Source organism: Schistocerca piceifrons, chromosome 11, assembly GCF_021461385.2.
Source record: "Schistocerca piceifrons isolate TAMUIC-IGC-003096 chromosome 11, iqSchPice1.1, whole genome shotgun sequence".
NCBI lineage: Eukaryota > Metazoa > Arthropoda > Insecta > Orthoptera > Acrididae > Schistocerca > Schistocerca piceifrons.
The window spans coordinates 180,167,953-180,190,377 of record NC_060148.1 but is presented as its reverse complement, the minus strand read 5'-3'; positions in this window follow the sequence as shown (position 1 = coordinate 180,190,377).

The window sequence follows — 22,425 nt, the reverse complement described above, 5'->3', positions numbered from 1 at the left end:
TGTATCCCTTGGACCTTCTTATTGTCGATGAAACACAGAAATTGCATCCGAATTTAATACAAATGGCACAATGCCGACTTAAGTACAAGAGGACTAACACTCTCACTTTCTATGATTTGTATCTCTCCTGTGAGTTTAGTTTTAGATTCCGATGCTTCACTTCAGGTTTACTGTATACCTTGCACCTTCTTATTGACGATGAAACACAAAAATTGCATCGAATTTAATACAAAAGCACAATGCCGACTTAAGTACAAGAGGACTGACACTCTCACTTTCTATGATTTGAAGCTCTCCTGTGAGTGCAGTTTTAGATTCCGATGTTTCACTACAGGTTTACTGTATACCTTGCACCTTCTTATTGGCGATGAAACACAGAAATTGCATTGGAAATAAATTCAAAAAGCACAATGACGACTTAAGTACAAGAGGACTGACACTCTCACATTCTATGATTTGAACCTCTCCTGTGAGTCCAGTTTTAGATTCCGATGCTTCACTTCAGGTTTACTGTATCCTTTGGACCTTCTTATTGACGATGAAACACAGAAATTGCTTCCGAATTTAGTACAACAGGCACAATGCCGACTTAAGTACAAGAGGACTGACACTCTCACTTTCTATGATTTGAACCTCTCCTGTGAGTACAGTTTTTAGTTCCGATGCTTCACTTCAGGTTTACTGTATCCCTTGGACCTTCTTATTGACGATGAAACACAGAAATTGCATCCGAATTTAGTACAACAGGCACAATGCCGACTTAAGTACAAGAGGACGGACACTCTCACTTTCTATGATTTGAACCTCTCCTGTGAGTCCAGTTTTAGATTGCGATGCTTCACTTCAGATTTACTGTATCCCTTGGACATTCTTATTGACGATGAAACACGGATATTGCTTCCGAATTTAATACAAATGTAACAATTGCGACTAAAGTACAAGAGGACTGACACTCTCACCTTCTATGATTTGAAACTCTCCTGGGAGTCCAGTTTTAGAATCCGATGTTCCACTTTAGGTTTACTGTATACCTTGCACCTTCTTGTTGACGATGAAACACAGAAATTGCATCGGAATTAAACTCAAAAAGCAGAATGCCGACTTAAGTACAAGAGGAATGACACTCTAACTCACTATGATTTGAACCTTTCCTGTGAGTCCAGTTTTAGATTCTGAAGCTTCACTTCAGTTTTACTGTATCCCTTGGACCGTCTTATTGACGATGAAACACAGAAATTGCATCTGAATTTAGTACAAATCGCACAATGCCGACTTAAGTACAAGAGGACTAACACTCTCACTTTCTATGATTTGTACCTCTCCTGTGAGTCCTGTTTTAGATTTCGATGCTTCGCTTCAGGTTTACTGTATACCTTGCACCTTCTTATTGACGATGATACACAGAAATTGCATCCGAATTTAATACAAAAGCACAATGCCGACTTAAGTACAAGAGGACTGACACTCTTACTTTCTACGATTTCAACCTCTCCTGTGAGTCCAGTTTTAGATTCCGATGTTTCACTTCAGGTTTACTGTATACCTTGCACCTTCTTATTGGCGATGAAACACAGAAATTGCATTGGAATTAAAATCAAAAAGCACAATGACGACTTAAGTACAAGAGGACTGACACTCTCACATTCTATGATTGGAACCTTTCCTGTGAGTCCAGTTTTAGATTCCGATGCTTCACTTCAGGTTTACTATAAACCTTGGACGTTCGTATTGACAATGAAACACCGAAATTGCATCCAAGTTTAATACAAAAGGCACATTGCCGACTTAAGTACAAGAGGACTGACACTCTCACTTTCTATTATTTGAACCTCTCCTGTGAGTCCAGTTTTTCGTTCCGATGCTTCACTTCAGGTTTACTGTATCCCTTGGACCTTCTTGTTGACGATGAAACACCTAAATTGCCTCCGAATTTAATACAAAAGTCACAATGCCGACTTAAGTACAAGGGGACTCACACTCTCACTTTCTATGATTTGTACCTCTCCTGTGAGTCCAGTTTTAGATTCCGATGCTTCACTTCAGGTTTACTGTATCCCTTGCACCTTCTTATTGACGATGAAACACAGAAATTGCATCCGAATTTAGTACAACAGGCACAATGCCGACTTAAGTACAAGAGTACTGAGACTCTCACTTTCTATGATTTGAACCTCTCCAGTGAGTCCAGTTTTAGATTGCGATGCCTCACTTCAGATATACTGTATCCCTTGGACATTCTTATTGACGATGAAACACGGAAATTGCTTCCGAATTTAATACAAATGTAACAATGGCGACTAAAGTACAAGAGGACTGACACTCTCACTTTCTATGATTTGAACCTCTCCTGTGAGTCCAGTCTTAGATTCCGATGTTTCACTTCCGATTTACTGTATACCTAGCACCTTCTTGTTGACGATGAAACACTGAAATTGCATCCGAATTTAATACAAAAGGCACAATGCCGACTTAAGTACAAGAGGACTGACACTCCCACTTTCTATGATTTGAACCTCTACTGTGAGTCCAGTTTTAGATTCCGATGCTTCACTTCAGGTTTACTGTATCCCCTGGACCTTCTTATTGTCGATGAAACACAGAGCATGCATCCGAATTTAATACAAAAGGCACAATGCCGACTTAAGTGCAATAGGAGTGACACTCTAACTTTCTATGATTTGAACCTCTCCTGTGAGTCTAGTTTTGGATTGCGTTGCTTCACTTCAGGTTCACAGTATCCCTTGGACCATCTTATTGACGATGAAACACAGAAATTGCATCCGAATTTAATATAAATGGCACAATGCCAACTTAAGAACAAGAGGACTGAGACTCTCACTTTCTATGATTTGTACCTCTCCTGTGAGTCCAGTTTTAGATTCCGATGCTTCACTTCAGGTTTACTGTATACCTTGCACCTTCTTATTGACGATGAAACACAGAAATTGCATCCGAATTTAATACAAAAGCACTATGCCGACTTAAGTACAAGAGGACTGAATCTCTCAAATTCTTTAATTTAAACCTCTCCTGTGAGTCCAGTTCTAGATTCCGATGCTTCACTTCAGGTTTGCTGTATCCCTTGGACCTTCTTATTGACGATGAAACACAGAGTTTGCATCCGAATTTAATACAAAAGACACAATGCCGACCTAAGTACATGAGGACTGACACTCTAACTTACTATGAATTGAACCCCTCCTGTGAGTCCAGTTTTAGATTCCGATGCTTCACTTCAGGTTTACTGTATCTCTTGGACCTTGTTATTGACGAAGAAATACAGAAAATGCATCCGAATTTAATACAAAAGGCACAATGCCGATTGAAGTACAAGAGGACTGACACTCCATATTTCTATGATTTGTACCTCTCCTGTGAGTCCAGCTTAAGATTCCGATGCTTTACTTCAGATTTACTGTATCCCTTGGACCATCTTTTTGACGATGAAACACAGAAATTGCATCGGAATTAAATTCAAAAGGCACAAAGCCGACTTAAGTACAAGAGGAATGACACTCTAACTCACTATGATTTGAACCTCTCCTGTGAGTCCAGTTTTAGATTCCGATGCTTCACTTCAGGTTTACTATAACCCTTGGACCTTCGTATTCACAATGAAACACAGAAATTGCATTCGAATTTATACAACAGGCACAATGCCGACTTAAGTACAAGGGGACTGACACTCACTTTCTATGATTTGAACCTCTCCTGTGAATCCAGTTTTAGATTCCGTTACTTCGCTTCAGGTTTACTGTATCCCTTGGACGTTCTTATTGACGATAAAACACAGAAATTGCATCAGAATTAAATTCAAAAGGCACAATGCCGACGTAAGTACAAGAGGACTGACACTCTAACTTTCTGTGATTTGAACCGCTCCTGTGAGTCCAGTTTTAGATTCCGATGCTTCACTTCAGGTTTACTGTATCCCTTGGACCTTCTTATTGCCAATGAAACACAGAGTTTGCATCCGAATTTAATACAAAAGGCACAATGCCGACTTATGTACAAGAGGACTGACACTCTCACTTTCTACGATTTGAACCTCTCCAGTGAGTACAGTTTTAGTTTCCGATGCTTTACTTCAAGATTATTGTATACCTTGCACCTTCTTATTGACGATGAAACACAGAAATTGCATCCGAATTTAATACAACAGGCACAATGCCGACTTAAGTACAAGAGGACTGACACTCTCACTTTCTATGATTTGAACCTCTCCTGTGAGTTCAGTTTTAGATTCTGATGCTTCACTTCAGGTTTACTGTTTCCCTTGGACCTTCTTATTGACGATGAAACACAGAAATTGCATCCGAATTTAATACAAAAGGCACAATGCCGACTCAAGTACAAGAGGACTGACACTCTCACTTTCTACGATTTGAACCTCTCCAGTGAGTACAGTTTTAGTTTCCGATGCTTTACTTCAAGATTATTGTATACCTTGCACCTTCTTATTGACGATGAAACACAGAAATTGCATCCGAATTTAATACAACAGGCACAATGCCGACTCAAGTACAAGAGGACAGACACTCTCACTTTCTATGATTTGAACCTCTCCTGTGTGTCCAGTTTTAGATTCCGATGCTTCACTTCAGGTTTACTGTATACCTTGCACCTTCTTATTGACGATGAATCACAGAAATTTCATCCGAATTAAATACAAAAGGCACAAAGCCGACTTCAGTACAAGAGGACTGACACTCTTCTTTCTATGATTTGAACCTCTCCAGTGAGTCCAGTTTTAGATTCCGATGCTTCACTTCAGGTTTACTATAACCCTTGGACCTTCGTACTGACAATGAAACACAGAAATTGCATATGAATTTAATACAACAGGCACAATGCCGACTTAAGTACGAGAGGACTGACACTCTCACTTTCTATTATTTGTACCTCTCCTGTGACTCCAGTTTTTAGTTCCGATGCTTCACTTCAGGTTTACTGTATCCCTTGGACCTTCTTATTGACGATGAAACACAGAAATTGCCTCCGAATTTAATACAAAAGTCACAATGCCGACTTAATTACAAGAGACTGACACTCTCACTTTCTATGATTTGTACCTCTCCAGTGAGTCCAGTTTTAGATTCCGATGCTTCACTTCAGGTTTACTGTATACCTTGCACCTTCTTATTGACGATGAAACACAGAAATTGCATCCGAATTTAATACAAAAGGCAAAATGCCGACTTATGTACAAGAGGACTGACACTCTCACTTTCTACGATTTGAACCTCTCCTGTGAGTCCAATTTTAGATTTCGATGCTTCACTTCAGGTTTACTGTATCCCTTGGACCTTCTTATTGACGATGACACACAGAAATTGCATAGGAATTAAATTCAAAAGGCACAATTCCGACTTAAGTAAAAGAGGACTGACACTCTCACTTTCTATGATTTGAACCTCTCCTGTGAAATTAGTTTCAGATTCCGTTGCTTCACTTCAGGTTTACTGTATCCCTTGGACGTTCTCATTGACGATAAAACACAGAAATTGCATCGGAATTAAATTCAAAAGGCACAATGCCGACATAAGTACAAGAGGACTGACACACTAACTTTCTGTGATTTGAACCTCTCCTGTGAGTCCAGTTTTAGATTCCGATGTTTCACTTCAGGTTTACTGTATCCCTTGGACCTTCTTATTGCCAATGAAACACAGAGTTTGCATCCGAATTTAATACAAAACGCACAATGCCGACTTAAGTACAAGAGGACTGACACTCTCACTTTCTACGATTTGAACCTCTCCAGTGAGTCTAGTTTTAGATTCCGAGGCTTTACTTCAAGATTATTGTATACATTGCACCTTCTTATTGACGATGAAACACAGAAATTGCATCTGAATTTAATACAACAGGCACAATGCCGACTTAAGTACAAGAGGACTGACACTCTCACTTTCTATGAATTGAACCTCTGCTGTGAGTTCAGTTTTAGATTCTGATGCTTCACTTCAGGTTTACTGTTTCCCTTGGACCTTCTTATTGACGATGAGACACAGAAATTGCATCCGAATTTAATACAAATGGCACAATGCCGACTCAAGTACAAGAGGACTGGCACTCTCACTTTCTATGATTGGAACCTCTCCTGTGAGTCCAGTTTTGGATTCCGATGCTTCACTTCAGGTTTACTGTATACCTTGCACCTTCTTATAGACGATGAATCACAGAAATTTCATCCGAATTGAATACAAAAGGCACAATGCCGACTTTAGTACAAGAGGACTGACTCTCTCACTTTCTATGATTTGAACCTCTCCAGTGAGTCCAGTTTTAGATTCCGATGCTTCACATCAAGTTTACTATAACCCTTGGACCTTCGTATTGACAATGAAACACAGAAATTGCATATGAATTTAATACAACAGGCACAATGCCGACTTAAGTACAAGAGGACTGACACTCTCACTTTCTATTATTTGATCCTCTCCTGTGAGTCCAGTTTTTAGTTCCGATGCTTCACTTCAGGTTTACTGTATCCCTTGGACCTTCTTATTGACGATGAAATACAGAAATTGCCTCCGAATTTAATACAAAAGTCACAATGCCGACTTAAGTACAAGGGGACTGACACTCTCACTATCTATGATTTGTACCTCTCCTGTGAGTCCAGTTTTAGGTTCCGATGCTTCACCTCAGGTTTACTGTATACCTTGCACCTTCTTATTGACGATGAAACACAGAAATAGCATCCGAATTTAATACAAAAGGCAAAATGCCGACTTATGTACAAGAGGACTGACACTCTCACTTTCTACGATTTGAACCTCTCCTGTGAGTCCAGTTTTAGATTTCGATGCTTCACTTCAGGTTTACTGTATCCCTTGGATCTTCTTATTGACGATGACACACAGAAATTGCATCGGAATTAAATTCAAAAGGCACAATTCCGACTTAAGTAAAAGAGGACTGACACTCTAACTTTCTATGATTTGAACCTCTCCTGTGAATCCAGTTTTAGATTCCGTTGCTTTACTTCAGGTTTACTGTATCCCTTGGACGTTCTTATTGACGATAAAACACAGAAATTGCATCGGAATTAAATTCAAAAGTACAATGATGACATAAGTACAAGAGGACGGACACTCTAACTTTCTGTGATTTGAACCTCTCCTGTGAGTCCAGTTTTAGATTCCGATGCTTCACTTCAGGTTTACTGTATCCCTTGGACCTTCTTATTGCCAATGAAACACAGAGTTTGCATCCGAATTTAATACAAAAGGCACAATGCCGACTTAAGTACAAGAGGACTGACACTCTCACTTTCTATGATTTGAACCTCTCCTGTGAGTGCAGTTTAAATTGCGAAGCTTCACTTCAGATTTACTGTATCCCTTGGACATTCTTATTGACGATGAAACACAGAAATTGCATCGGAATTAAATTCAAAAAGCACAATGCCGACTTAAGTACAAGAGGAATGACACTCTAACTTACTATGATTTGAACCTCTCCTGTGAGTCCAGTTTTAGATTCTGATGCTTCACTTCACGTTTACTGTATCCCTTGGACCTTCTTATTGACGAAGAAATACAGAAATTGCATCCGAATTTAATACAAAAGGCACAATGCCGACTGAAGTACAAGAGGACTGACACTCTAACTTTCTATGATTTGAACCTCTCCTGTGAGTCCAGCTTAAGATTCCGATGCTTCACTTCAGATTTACTGTATCGCTTAGACTTTCTTATTGACGATGAAACACAGAAATTGCATCGGAATTAAATTCAAAAGGCACAATGCCGACTTAAGTAAAAGAGGACTGACACTCTCACTTTCTATGATTTGAACCTCTCCTGTGAGTCCAGTTTTAGACTCCGACGCTTCACTTCACGTTTACTGTATCCCTAGGACCATCTTATTGACGATGAAACACAGAAATTGCATCGGAATTAAATTCAAAAGGCACAATGCCGACTTAAGTAAAAGAGGACTGACACTCTCACTTTCTATGATTTGAACCTCTCCTGTGAGTCCAGTTTTAGACTCCGATGCTTCACTTCAGGTTTGCTGTATCCCTAGGACCATCGTACTGACGAGCAAACACAGAAATTGCATCGGAATGAAATTCAAAAGGCACAATGCCGACTTAAGTACAAAAGGACTGACACTCTCACTTTCTATGATTTGAACCTCTCCAATGAGTTCAGTTATAGATTCCGATGCTTCACTTCAGGTTCACTGTATTCCTTGGACCTTCTTATTGACGATGAAACACAGAAACTGCACCCGAATTTAATACAAAAGGCACAATGCCGACTTAAGTACAAGAGGACTAACACTCTCACTTTCTATGATTTGAACCTCTCCTGTGAGTTCAGTTTTAGATTCCAATGCTTCACTTCAGGTTTACTGTATACCTTGCACCTTCTTATTGACGATGAAACACAGAAATTGCACCCAAATTTAATACAAAAGGCACAATGCCGACTTAAGTACAAGAGGACTGACACTCTCACTTTCTATGATTTGAACCTTTCCTGTGAGTCCAGCTTAAGATTCCGATGCTTCTCTTCAGATTTACTGTATCCCTTGGACCTTTTTATTGACGATGAAACACAGAAATTGCATTGGAATTAAATTCAAATGGCACAATGCCGACTGAAGTACAAGAGGACTGACACTCTCACTTTCTATGATTTGAACCTCTCCTGTGAGTCCAGTTTAAATTGCGAAGCTTCACTTCAGATTTACTGTATCCCTTGGACATTCTTATTGACGATGAAACACAGAAATTGCATCGGAATTAAATTCAAAAAGCACAATGCCGACTTAAGTACAAGAGGAACGACACTCTAACTTACTATGATTTGAACCTCTCCTGTGAGTCCAGTTTTAGATTCTGATGCTTCACTTCAAGTTTACTGTATCCCTTGGACCATCTTATTGACGATGAAACACAGAAATTGCATCCGAATTTAATACAATTGGCTCAATGCCGACTTAAGTACAAGAGGACTAACACTCTCACTTTCTATGATTTGTACCTCTCCTGTGAGTCCAGTTTTAGATTCCGATGCTTCACTTCAGTTTTACTGTATACCTTGCACCTTCTTATTGACGATGAAACACAGAAATTGCATCCGAATTTAATACAAAAGCACAATGCCGACTTAAGTACAAGAGGAATAACACTCTCACTTTATATGATTTGTACCTCTCCTGTGAGTCCAGTATTAGATTCCGATGCTTCACTTCAGGTTTACTGTATCCCTTGGACCTTCTTATTGACGAAGAAATACAGAAATTGCATCCGAATTTCATACAAAAGGCACAATGCCGACTGAAGTACAAGAGGACTGACACTCTAACTTTCTATGATTTGAACCTCTCCTGTGAGTCCAGCTTAAGTTTCCGATGCTTCACTTCAGATTTACTGTATCCCTTGGACCTTCTTATTGACGATCAAACACAGAAATTGCATCGGAATTAAATTCAAACGGCACAATGCCGACTTAAGTACAAGAGGACTGACACTCTCACTTTCTATGATTTGAACCTCTCCAATGAGTTCAGTTTTAGATTCCGATGCTTCACTTCAGGTTTACTGTATCCCTTGGACCTTCTTATTGACGATGAAACACAGAAATTACACCCGAATTTAATACAAAAGGCACAATGCCGACTGAAGTACAAGAGGACTGACACTCTCACTTTCTATGATTTGAACCTCTCCTGTGAGTCCAGTTTTAGACTCCGATGCTTCACTTCACGTTTACTGTATCCCTGGGACCATCTTATTGACGATGAAACACAGAAATTGCATCGGAATTAAATTGAAAAGGCACAATGCCGACTTAAGTAAAAGAGGACTGACACTCTCACTTTCTATGATTTGAACCTCTCCTTTGAGTCCAGTTTTAGACTCCGATGCTTCACTTCACGGTAACTGTATCCCTAGGACCATCTTATTGACGATGAAACACAGAAATTGCATCGGAATTAAATTCAAAAGGCACAATGCCGACTTAAGTATAAGAGGACTGACACTCTCACTTTCTATGATTTGAACCTCTCCTGTGAGTCCAGTTTTAGACTCCGATGCTTCACTTCACGTTTACTGTATCCCTAGGACCATCTTATTGACGATGAAACACAGAAATTGCATCGGAATTAAATTCAAAAGGCACAATGCCGACTTAAGTAAAAGAGGACTGACACTCTCACTTTCCATGATTTGAACCTCTCCTGTGAGTCCAGTTTTATACTCCGATGCTTCACTTCAGGTTTACTGTATCCCTAGGACCATCTTATTGACGATGAAACACAGAAATTGCATCGGAATTAAATTCAAAAGGCACAATGCCGACTTAAGTACAAGAGGACTGACACTCTCACTTTCTATGATTTGAACCTCTCCTGTGAGTCCAGTTTTAGACTCCGATGCTTCACTTCAGGTTTACTGTATCCCTAGGACCATCTTATTGACGATCAAACACAGAAATTGCATCGGAATTAAATTCAAAAGGCACAATGCCAACTTAAGTACAAGCGGAATGACACTCTCACTTTCTATGATTTGAACCTCTCCTATGAGTTCAGTTTTAGATTCCGATGCTTCACTTCAGGTTTACTGTATCCCTTGGACCTTCTTATTGACGATAAAACACAGAAATTGCACCCGAATTTAATACAAAAGGCACAATGCCGACTTAAGTACAAGAGGACTGACACTCTCACTTTCTATGATTTGAACCTCTCCTGTGAGTCCAGTTTTAGACTCCGATGCTTCACTTCACGTTTACTGTATCCCTAGGACCATCTTATTGACGATGAAACACAGAAATTGCATCGGAATTAAATTCAAAAGGCACAATGCCGACATAAGTAAAAGAGGACTGACACTCTCACTTTCTATTATTTGAACCCCTCCCGTGAGTCCAGATTTAGATTCCGATGCTTCACTTCAGGTTCACTGTATCCCTTGGACCTTCTTATTGACGATGAAACACAGAAATTGCACCCGAATTTAATACAAAAGGCACAATGCCGATTCAAGTACAAGAGGACTGACACTCTCACTTTCTATGATTTGAACCTCTCCTGTGAGTCCAGTTTTAGACTCCGATGCTTCACTTCACGTTTACTGTATCCCTTGGACCTTCTTATTGACGATGAAATACAGAAATTGCCTCCGAATTTAATACGAAAGTCACAATGCCGACCTAAGTACAAGGGGACTGACACTCTCACTATCTATGATTTGTACCTCTCCTGTGAGTCCAGTTTTAGGTTCCGATGCTTCACTTCAGGTTTACTGTATACCTTGCACCTTCTTATTGACGATGAAACACAGAAATTGCATCCCAATTTAATACAAAAGGCAAAATGCCGACTTATGTACAACAGGACGGACACTCTAACTTTCTGTGATTTGAACCTCTCCTGTGAGTCCAGTTTTAGATTCCGATGCTTCACTTCAGGTTTACTGTATCCCTTGGACCTTCTTATTGCCAATGAAACACAGAGTTTGCATACGAATTTAATACAAAAGGCACAATGCCGACTTAAGTACAAGAGGACTGACACTCTCACTTTCTATGATTTGAACCTCTCCTGTGAGTCCAGTTTAAATTGCGAAGCTTCACTTCAGATTTACTGTATCCCTTGGACATTCTTATTGACGATGAAACACAGAAATTGCATCGGAATTAAATTCAAAAAGCACAATGCCGACTTAAGTACAAGAGGAATAACACACTCACTTTCTATGATTTGTACCTCTCCTGTGAGTCCAGTTTTAGATTCCGATGCTTCACTTCAGGTTTACTGTATCCCTTGGACCTTCTTATTGACGATGAAACACAGAAATTGCACCCGAATTTAATACAAAAGGCACAATGCCGACTTAAGTACAAGAGGACTGACACTCTCATTTTTTATCATTTGAACCTCTCCTGTGAGTCCAGCTTAAGATTCCGATGCTTCACTTCAGATTTACTGTATCCCTTGGACCTTCTTATTGACGATGAAACACAGAAATTGCATCGGAATTAAATTCAAAAGGCACAATGCCGACATAAGTAAAAGAGGACTGACACTCTCACTTTCTATTATTTGAACCCCTCCCGTGAGTCCAGTTTTAGATTCCGATGCTTCACTTCAGGTTCACTGTATCCCTTGGACCTTCTTATTGACGATGAAACACAGAAATTGCACCCGAATTTAATACAAAAGGCACAATGCCGATTCAAGTACAAGAGGACTGACACTCTCACTTTCTATGATTTGAACCTCTCCTGTGAGTCCAGTTTTAGACTCCGATGCTTCACTTCACGTTTACTGTATCCCTTGGACCTTCTTATTGACGATGAAACACAGAAATTGCCTCCGAATTTAATACGAAAGTCACAATGCCGACCTAAGTACAAGGGGACTGACACTCTCACTATCTATGATTTGTACCTCTCCTGTGAGTCCAGTTTTAGGTTCCGATGCTTCACTTCAGGTTTACTGTATACCTTGCACCTTCTTATTGACGATGAAACACAGAAATTGCATCCCAATTTAATACAAAAGGCAAAATGCCGACTTATGTACAACAGGACGGACACTCTAACATTCTATGATTTGAACCTCTCCTGTGAGTCCAGTTTTAGATTCCGATGCTTCACTTCAGGTTTACTGTATCCCTTGGACCTTCTTATTGCCAATGAAACACAGAGTTTGCATACGAATTTAATACAAAAGGCACAATGCCGACTTAAGTACAAGAGGACTGACACTCTCACTTTCTATGATTTGAACCTCTCCTGTGAGTCCAGTTTAAATTGCGAAGCTTCACTTCAGATTTACTGTATCCCTTGGACATTCTTATTGACGATGAAACACAGAAATTGCATCGGAATTAAATTCAAAAAGCACAATGCCGACTTAAGTACAAGAGGAATAACACACTCACTTTCTATGATTTGTACCTCTCCTGTGAGTCCAGTTTTAGATTCCGATGCTTCACTTCAGGTTTACTGTATCCCTTGGACCTTCTTATTGACGATGAAACACAGAAATTGCACCCGAATTTAATACAAAAGGCACAATGCCGACTTAAGTACAAGAGGACTGACACTCTCATTTTTTATCATTTGAACCTCTCCTGTGAGTCCAGCTTAAGATTCCGATGCTTCACTTCAGATTTACTGTATCCCTTGGACCTTCTTATTGACGATGAAACACAGAAATTGCATCGGAATTAAATTCAAAAGGCACAATGCCGACTGAAGTACAAGAGGACTGACACTCTCACTTTCTATGATTTGAACCTCTCCTGTGAGTCCAGTTTAAATTGCGAAGCTTCACTTGAGATTTACTGTATCCCTTGGACATTCTTATTGACGATGAAACACAGAAATTGCATCGGAATTAAATTCAAAAAGCACAATGCCGACTTAAGTACAAGAGGAATGACACTCTAACTTACTATGATTTGAACCTCTCCTGTGAGTCCAGTTTTAGATTCTGATGCTTCACTTCAGGTTTACTGTATCCCTTGGACCTTCTTATTGACTATGAAACACAGAAATTGCATCCGAATTTAATACAAATGGCTCAATGCCGACTTAAGTACAAGAGGACTAACACTCTCACTTTCTATGATTTGTACCTCTCCTGTGAGTCCAGTTTTAGATTCCGATGCTTCACTTCAGTTTTACTGTATACCTTGCACCTTCTTGTTGACGATGAAACACAGAAATTGCATCCGAATTTAATACAAAAGCACAATGCCAACTTAAGTACAAGAGGACTAACACTCTCCCTTTCTATGATTTGTACCTCTCCTGTGTGTCCAGTTTTAGACTCCGATGCTTCACGTCAGGTTTACTGTATCCCTAGGTCCATCTTATTGACGATGAAACACAGAAATTGCATCGGAATTAAATTCAAAAGGCACAATGCCGACTTAAGTAAAAGAGGACTGACACTCTCACTTTCTATGATTTGAACCTCTCCTGTGAGTCCAGTTTTAGACTCCGATGCTTCACTTCAGGTTTACTGTATCCCTAGGACCATCTTATTGACGATCAAACACAGAAATTGCATCGGAATTAAATTCAAAAGGCGCAATGCCAACTTAAGTACAAGAGGACTGACACTCTCACTTTCTATGATTTGAACCTCCCCTATGAGTGCAGCTTTAGAATCCGATGCTTCACTTCAGGTTTACTGTATCCCTTGGACCTTCTTATTGACGATAAAACACAGAAATTGCACCCGAATTTAATACAAAATTCACAATGCCGACTTAAGTACAAGAGGACTGACACTCTCACTTTCTATGATTTGAACCTCTCCTGTGAGTCCAGTTTTAGACTCCGATGCTTCACTTCACGTTTACTGTATCCCTAGGAAAATCTTATTGACGATGAAACACAGAAATTGCATCGGAATTAAATTCAAAAGGCACAATGCCGACTTAAGTAAAAGAGGACTGACACTCTCACTTTCTATTATTTGAACCTTTCCTGTGAGTCCAGTTTTAGATTCCGATTCTTCACTTCAGGTTTACTGTATCCCTTGGACCTTCTTATTGACGATGAAACACAGAAATTGCACCCGAATTTAATACAAAAGGCACAATGCCGATTCAAGTACAACAGGACTGACACTCTCACTTTCTATGATTTGTACCTCTCCTGTGAGTCCAGTTTTAGGTTCCGATGCTTCACTTCAGGTTTACTGTATACCTTGCACCTTCTTATTGACGATGAAACACAGAAATTGCATCCCAATTTAATACAAAAGGCAAAATGCCGACTTATGTACAAGAGGACGGACGCTCTAACTTTCTGTGATTTGAACCTCTCCTGTGAGTCCAGTTTTAGATTCCGATGCTTCACTTCAGGTTTACTGTATCCCTTGGACCTTCTTATTGTCAATGACACACAGAGTTTGCATCCGAATTTAATACAAAAGGCACAATGCCGACTTAAGTACAAGAGGACTGACACTCTCACTTTCTATGATTTGAACCTCTTCTGTGAGTCCAGTTTAAATTGCGAAGCTTCACTTCAGAATTACTGTATCCCTTGGACATTCTTATTGACCATGAAACACAGATATTGCATCGGAATTAAATTCAAAAAGCACAATGCCGACTTAAGTACAAGAGGAATAACACACTCACTTTCTATGATTTGTACCTCTCCTGTGAGTCCAGTTTTCGATTCCGATGCTTCACTTCAGGTTTACTGTATCGCTTGGACCTTCTTATTGACGAAGAAATACAGAAATTGCATCCGAATTTAATACAAAAGGCACAATGCCGACTGAAGTACAGGAGGACTGACAATCTAACTTTCTATGATTTGAACCTCTCCTGTGAGTCCAGCTTAAGATTCCGACGCTTCACTTCAGATTTACTGTATCCCTTGGACCTTCATATTGACGATGAAACACAGAAATTGCATCGGAATTAAATTCAAAAGGCACAATGCCGACTTAAGTAAAAGAGGCATGACACTCTCACTTTCTATGATTTGAACCTCTCCTGTGAGTCCAGTTTTAGACTCCGATGCTGCACTTCACGTTTACTGTATCCCTAGGACCATCTTATTGACGATGAAACACAGAAATTGCATCGGAATTAAATTCAAAAGGCACAATGCCGACTTAAGTAAAAGAGGACTGACACTCTCACTTTCAATGATTTGAACCTCTCCTGTGAGTCCAGTTTTAGACTCCGATGCTTCACTTCAGGTTTACTGTATCCCTTGGACCTTCTTATTGACGATGAAACACAGAAATTGCACCCGAATTTAATACAAAAGGCACAATGCCGACTGAAGTACAAGAGGAATGACACTCTAACTTACTATGATTTGAACCTCTCCTGTGAGTCCAGTTTTAGATTCTGATGCTTCACTTCAGGTTTACTGTATCCCTTGGACCTTCTTATTGACGATGAAACACAGAAATTGCATCCGAATTTAATACAAATGGCACAATGCCAACTTAGGTACAAGAGGACTAACACTCTCACATTCTATGATTTGTACCTCTCCTGTGAGTCCAGTTTTAGATTCCGATGCTTCACTTCAGTTTTACTGTATACCTTGCACCTTCTTATTGACGATGAAACACAGAAATTGCATCCGAATTTAATACAAAAGCACAATGCCGACTTTAGTACAAGAGGAATAACACACTCACTTTCTATGATTTGTACCTCTCCTGTGAGTCCAGTTTTAGATTCCGATGCTTCACTTCAGGTTTACTGTATCCCTTGGACCTTCTTATTGACGAAGAAATACAGAAATTGCATCCGAATTTAATACAAAAGGCACAATGCCGACTGAAGTACAAGAGGACTGACAATCTAGCTTTCTATGATTTGAACCTCTCCTGTGAGTCCAGCTTAAGATTCCGATGCTTCACTTCAGATTTACTGTATCCCTTGGACCTTCGTATTGACGATGAAACACAGAAATTGCATCGGAATTAAATTCAAAAGGCACAATGCCGACTTAAGTAAAAGAGGACTGACACTCTCACTTTCAATGATTTGAACCCCTCCTGTGAGTCCAGTTTTAGACTCCGATGCTGCACTTCACGTTTACTGTATCCCTAGGACCATCTTATTGACGATGAAACACAGAAATTGCATCGGAATTACATTCAAAAGGCACAATGCCGACTTAAGTAAAAGAGGACTGACACTCTCACTTTCTATGATTTGAACCTCTCCTGTGAGTCCAGTTTTAGACTCCGATGCTTCACTTCAGGTTTACTGTATCCCTTGCAACTTCTTATTGACGATGAAACAGAGAAATTGCACCCGAATTTAATACAAAAGGCACAATGCCGACTGAAGTACAAGAGGACTGACACTCTAACTTTCTATGATTTGAACCTCTCCTGTGAGTCCAGCTTAAGATTCCGATGCTTCACTTCAGATTTACTGTATCCCTTGGACCTTCTTATTGACGATCAAACACAGAAATTGCATCGGAATTAAATTCAAACGGCACAATGCCGACTTAAGTACAAGAGGGCTGACACTCTCACTTTCTATGATTTGAACCTCTCCTATGAGTTCAGTTTTTGATTCCGATGCTTCACTTCAGGTTTACTGTATCCCTTGGACCTTCTTATTGACGATGAAACACAGAAATTGCACCCGAATTTAATACAAAAGGCACAATGCCGACTTAAGTACAAGAGGACTGACACTCTCACTTTCTATGATTTGAACCTCTCCTGTGAGTCCAGCTTAAGATTCCGATGCTTCACTTCAGATTTACTGTATCCCTTGGACCTTCTTATTGACGATGAAACACAGAAATTGCATCGGAATTAAATTCAAAAGGCACAATGCCGACTGAAGTACAAGAGGACTGACACTCTCACTTTCTATGATTTGAACCTCTATTGTGAGTCAAGTTTAAATTGCGAAGCTTCACTTCAGATTTACTGTATCCCTTGGACATTCTTATTGACGATGAAACACAGAAATTGCATCGGAATTAAATTCAAAAAGCACAATGCCGACTTAAGTACAAGAGGAATGACACTCTAACTTACTATGATTTGAACCTCTCCTGTGAGTCCAGTTTTAGATTCTGATACTTCACTTCAGGTTTACTGTATCCCTTGGACCTTCTTATTGACGATGAAACAGAGAAATTGCATCGGAATTAAATTCAAAAGGCACAATGCCGACTGAAGTACAAGAGGACTGACACTCTCACTTTCTATGATTTGAACCTCTCCTGTGAGTCCAGTTTAAATTGCGAAGCTTCACTTCAGATTTACTGTATCCCTTGGACATTCTTATTGACGATGAAACACAGAAATTGCATCGGAATTAAATTCAAAAAGCACAATGCCGACTTAAGTACAAGAGGACTGACACTCTCACTTTCTATGATTTGAACCTCTCCTGTGAGTCCAGTTTTAGATTCCGATGCTTCACTTCAGTTTTACTGTATACCTTGCACCTTCTTATTGACGATGAAACACAGAAATTGCATCCGAATTTAATACAAAAGCACAATGCCGACTTAAGTACAAGAGGAATAACACTCTCACTTTCTATGATTTGTACCTCTCCTGTGAGTCCAGTTTTAGATTCCGATGCTTCACTTCAGGATTACTGTATCCCTTGGACCTGCTTATTGACGAAGAAATACAGAAATTGCATCCGAATTTCATACAAAAGGCACCATGCCGACTGAAGTACAAGAGGACTGACACTCTAACTTTCTATGATTTGAACCTCTCCTGTGAGTCCAGCTTAAGATTCCGATGCTTCACTTCAGATTTACTGTATCCCTTGGACCTTCTTATTGACGATCAAACACAGAAATTGCATCGGAATTAAATTCAAACGGCACAATGCCGACTTAAGTACAAGAGGACTGACACTCTCACTTTCTATGATTTGAACCTCTCCTATGAGTTCAGTTTTAGATTCCGATGCTTCACTTCAGGTTTACTGTATCCCTTGGACCTTCTTATTGACGATGAAACACAGAAATTGCACCCGAATTTAATACAAAAGGCACAATTCCGACTTAAGTACGAGAGGACTGACACTCTCACTTTCTATGATTTGAACCTCTCCTGTGAGTCCAGCTTAAGATTCCGATCCTTCACTTCAGATTTACTGTATCCCTTGGACCTTCTTATTGACGATGAAACACAGAAATTGCATCGGAATTAAATTCAAAAGGCACAATGCCGACTGAAGTACAAGAGGACTGACACTCTCACTTTCTATGATTTGAACCTCTATTGTGAGTCAAGTTCAAATTGCGAAGCTTCACTTCAGATTTACTGTATCCCTTGGACATTCTTATTGACGATGAAACACAGAAATTGCATCGGAATTAAATTCAAAAGGCACAATGCCGACTGAAGTACAAGAGGACTGACACTCTCACTTTCTATGATTTGAACCTCTCCTGTGAGTCCAGTTTAAATTGCGAAGCTTCACTTGAGATTTACTGTATCCCTTGGCCATTCTTATTGACGATGAAACACAGAAATTGCATCGGAATTAAATTCAAAAAGCACAATGCCGACTTAAGTACAAGAGGAATGACACTCTAACTTACTATGATTTGAACCTCTCCTGTGAGTCCAGTTTTTGATTCTGATGCTTCACTTCAGGTTTACTGTATCCCTTGGACCTTCTTATTGACTATGAAACACAGAAATTGCATCCGAATTTAATACAAATGGCTCAATGCCGACTTAAGTACAAGAGGACTAACACTCTCACTTTCTATGATTTGTACCTCTCCTGTGAGTCCAGTTTTAGATTCCGATGCTTCACTTCAGTTTTACTGTATACCTTGCACCTTCTTGTTGACGATGAAACACAGAAATTGCATCCGAATTTAATACAAAAGCACAATGCCAACTTAAGTACAAGAGGACTAACGCTCTCCCTTTCTATGATTTGTACCTCTCCTGTGAGTCCAGTTTTAGACTCCAATGCTTCACTTCACTTTTACTGTATCCCTAGGACCATCTTATTGACGATGAAACACAGAAATTGCATCGGAATTAAATTGAAAAGGCACAATGCCGACTTAAGTAAAAGAGGACTGACACTCTCACTTTCTATGATTTGAACCTCTCCTTTGAGTCCAGTTTTAGACTCCGATGCTTCAATTCACGTTAACTGTATCCCTAGGACCATCTTATTGACGATGAAACACAGAAATTGCATCGGAATTAAATTCAAAAGGCACAATGCCGACTTAAGTAAAAGAGGACTGACACTCTCACTTTCTATGATTTGAACCTCTCCTGTGAGTCCAGTTTTAGACTCCGATGCTTCACGTCAGGTTTACTGTATCCCTAGGTCCATCTTATTGACGATGAAACACAGAAATTGCATCGGAATTAAATTCAAAAGGCACAATGCCGACTTAAGTAAAAGAGGACTGACACTCTCACTTTCTATGATTTGAACCTCTCCTGTGAGTCCAGTTTTAGACTCCGATGCTTCACTTCAGGTTTACTGTATCCCTAGGACCATCTTATTGACGATCAAACACAGAAATTGCATCGGAATTAAATTCAAAAGGCGCAATGCCAACTTAAGTACAAGAGGACTGACACTCTCACTTTCTATGATTTGAACCTCCCCTATGAGTTCAGCTTTAGAATCCGATGCTTCACTTCAGGTTTACTGTATCCCTTGGACCTTCTTATTGACGATAAAACACAGAAATTGCACCCGAATTTAATACAAAATTCACAATGCCGACTTAAGTACAAGAGGACTGACACTCTCACTTTCTATGATTTGAACCTCTCCTGTGAGTCCAGTTTTAGACTCCGATGCTTCACTTCACGTTTACTGTATCCCTAGGAAAATCTTATTGACGATGAAACACAGAAATTGCATCGGAATTAAATTCAAAAGGCACAATGCCGACTTAAGTAAAAGAGGACTGACACTCTCACTTTCTATTATTTGAACCTTTCCTGTGAGTCCAGTTTTAGATTCCGATGCTTCACTTCAGGTTTACTGTATCCCTTGGACCTTCTTATTGACGATGAAACACAGAAATTGCACCCGAATTTAATACAAAAGGCACAATGCCGATTCAAGTACAACAGGACTGACACTCTCACTTTCTATGATTTGTACCTCTCCTGTGAGTCCAGTTTTAGGTTCCGATGCTTCACTTCAGGTTTACTGTATACCTTGCACCTTCTTATTGACGATGAAACACAGAAATTGCATCCCAATTTAATACAAAAGGCAAAATGCCGACTTATGTACAAGAGGACGGACACTCTAACTTTCTGTGATTTGAACCTCTCCTGTGAGTCCAGTTTTAGATTCCGATGCTTCACTTCAGGTTTACTGTATCCCTTGGACCTTCTTATTGTCAATGAGACACAGAGTTTGCATCCGAATTTAATACAAAAGGCACAATGCCGACTTAAGTACAAGAGGACTGACACTCTCACTTTCTATGATTTGAACCTCTTCTGTGAGTCCAGTTTAAATTGCGAAGCTTCACTTCAGAATTACTGTATCCCTTGGACATTCTTATTGACGATGAAACACAGATATTGCATCGGAATTAAATTCAAAAAGCACAATGCCGACTTAAGTACAAGAGGAATAACACACTCACTTTCTATGATTTGTACCTCTCCTGTGAGTCCAGTTTTCGATTCCGATGCTTCACTTCAGGTTTACTGTATCCCTTGGACCTTCTTATTGACGAAGAAATACAGAAATTGCATCCGAATTTAATACAAAAGGCACAATGCCGACTGAAGTACAGGAGGACTGACAATCTAACTTTCTATGATTTGAACCTCTCCTGTGAGTCCAGCTTAAGATTCCGACGCTTCACTTCAGATTTACTGTATCCCTTGGACCTTCATATTGACGATGAAACACAGAAATTGCATCGGAATTAAATTCAAAAGGCACAATGCCGACTTAAGTAAAAGAGGCATGACACTCTCACTTTCTATGATTTGAACCTCTCCTGTGAGTCCAGTTTTAGACTCCGATGCTGCACTTCACGTTTACTGTATCCCTAGGACCATCTTATTGACGATGAAACACAGAAATTGCATCGGAATTAAATTCAAAAGGCACAATGCCGACTTAAGTAAAAGAGGTCTGACACTCTCACTTTCAATGATTTGAACCTCTCCTGTGAGTCCAGTTTTAGACTCCGATGCTTCACTTCAGGTTTACTGTATCCCTTGGACCTTCTTATTGACGATGAAACACAGAAATTGCACCCGAATTTAATACAAAAGGCACAATGCCGACTGAAGTACAAGAGGAATGACACTCTAACTTACTATGATTTGAACCTCTCCTGTGAGTCCAGTTTTAGATTCTGATGCTTCACTTCAGGTTTACTGTATCCCTTGCAACTTCTTATTGACGATGAAACAGAGAAATTGCACCCGAATTTAATACAAAAGGCACAATGCCGACTGAAGTACAAGAGGACTGACACTCTAACTTTCTATGATTTGAACCTCTCCTGTGAGTCCAGCTTAAGATTCCGATGCTTCACTTCAGATTTACTGTATCCCTTGGACCTTCTTATTGACGATCAAACACAGAAATTGCATCGGAATTAAATTCAAACGGCACAATGCCGACTTAAGTACAAGAGGGCTGACACTCTCACTTTCTATGATTTGAACCTCTCCTATGAGTTCAGTTTTTGATTCCGATGCTTCACTTCAGGTTTACTGTATCCCTTGGACCTTCTTATTGACGATGAAACACAGAAATTGCACCCGAATTTAATACAAAAGGCACAATGCCGACTTAAGTACAAGAGGACTGACACTCTCACTTTCTATGATTTGAACCTCTCCTGTTAGTCCAGCTTAAGATTCCGATGCTTCACTTCAGATTTACTGTATCCCTTGGACCTTCTTATTGACGATGAAACACAGAAATTGCATCGG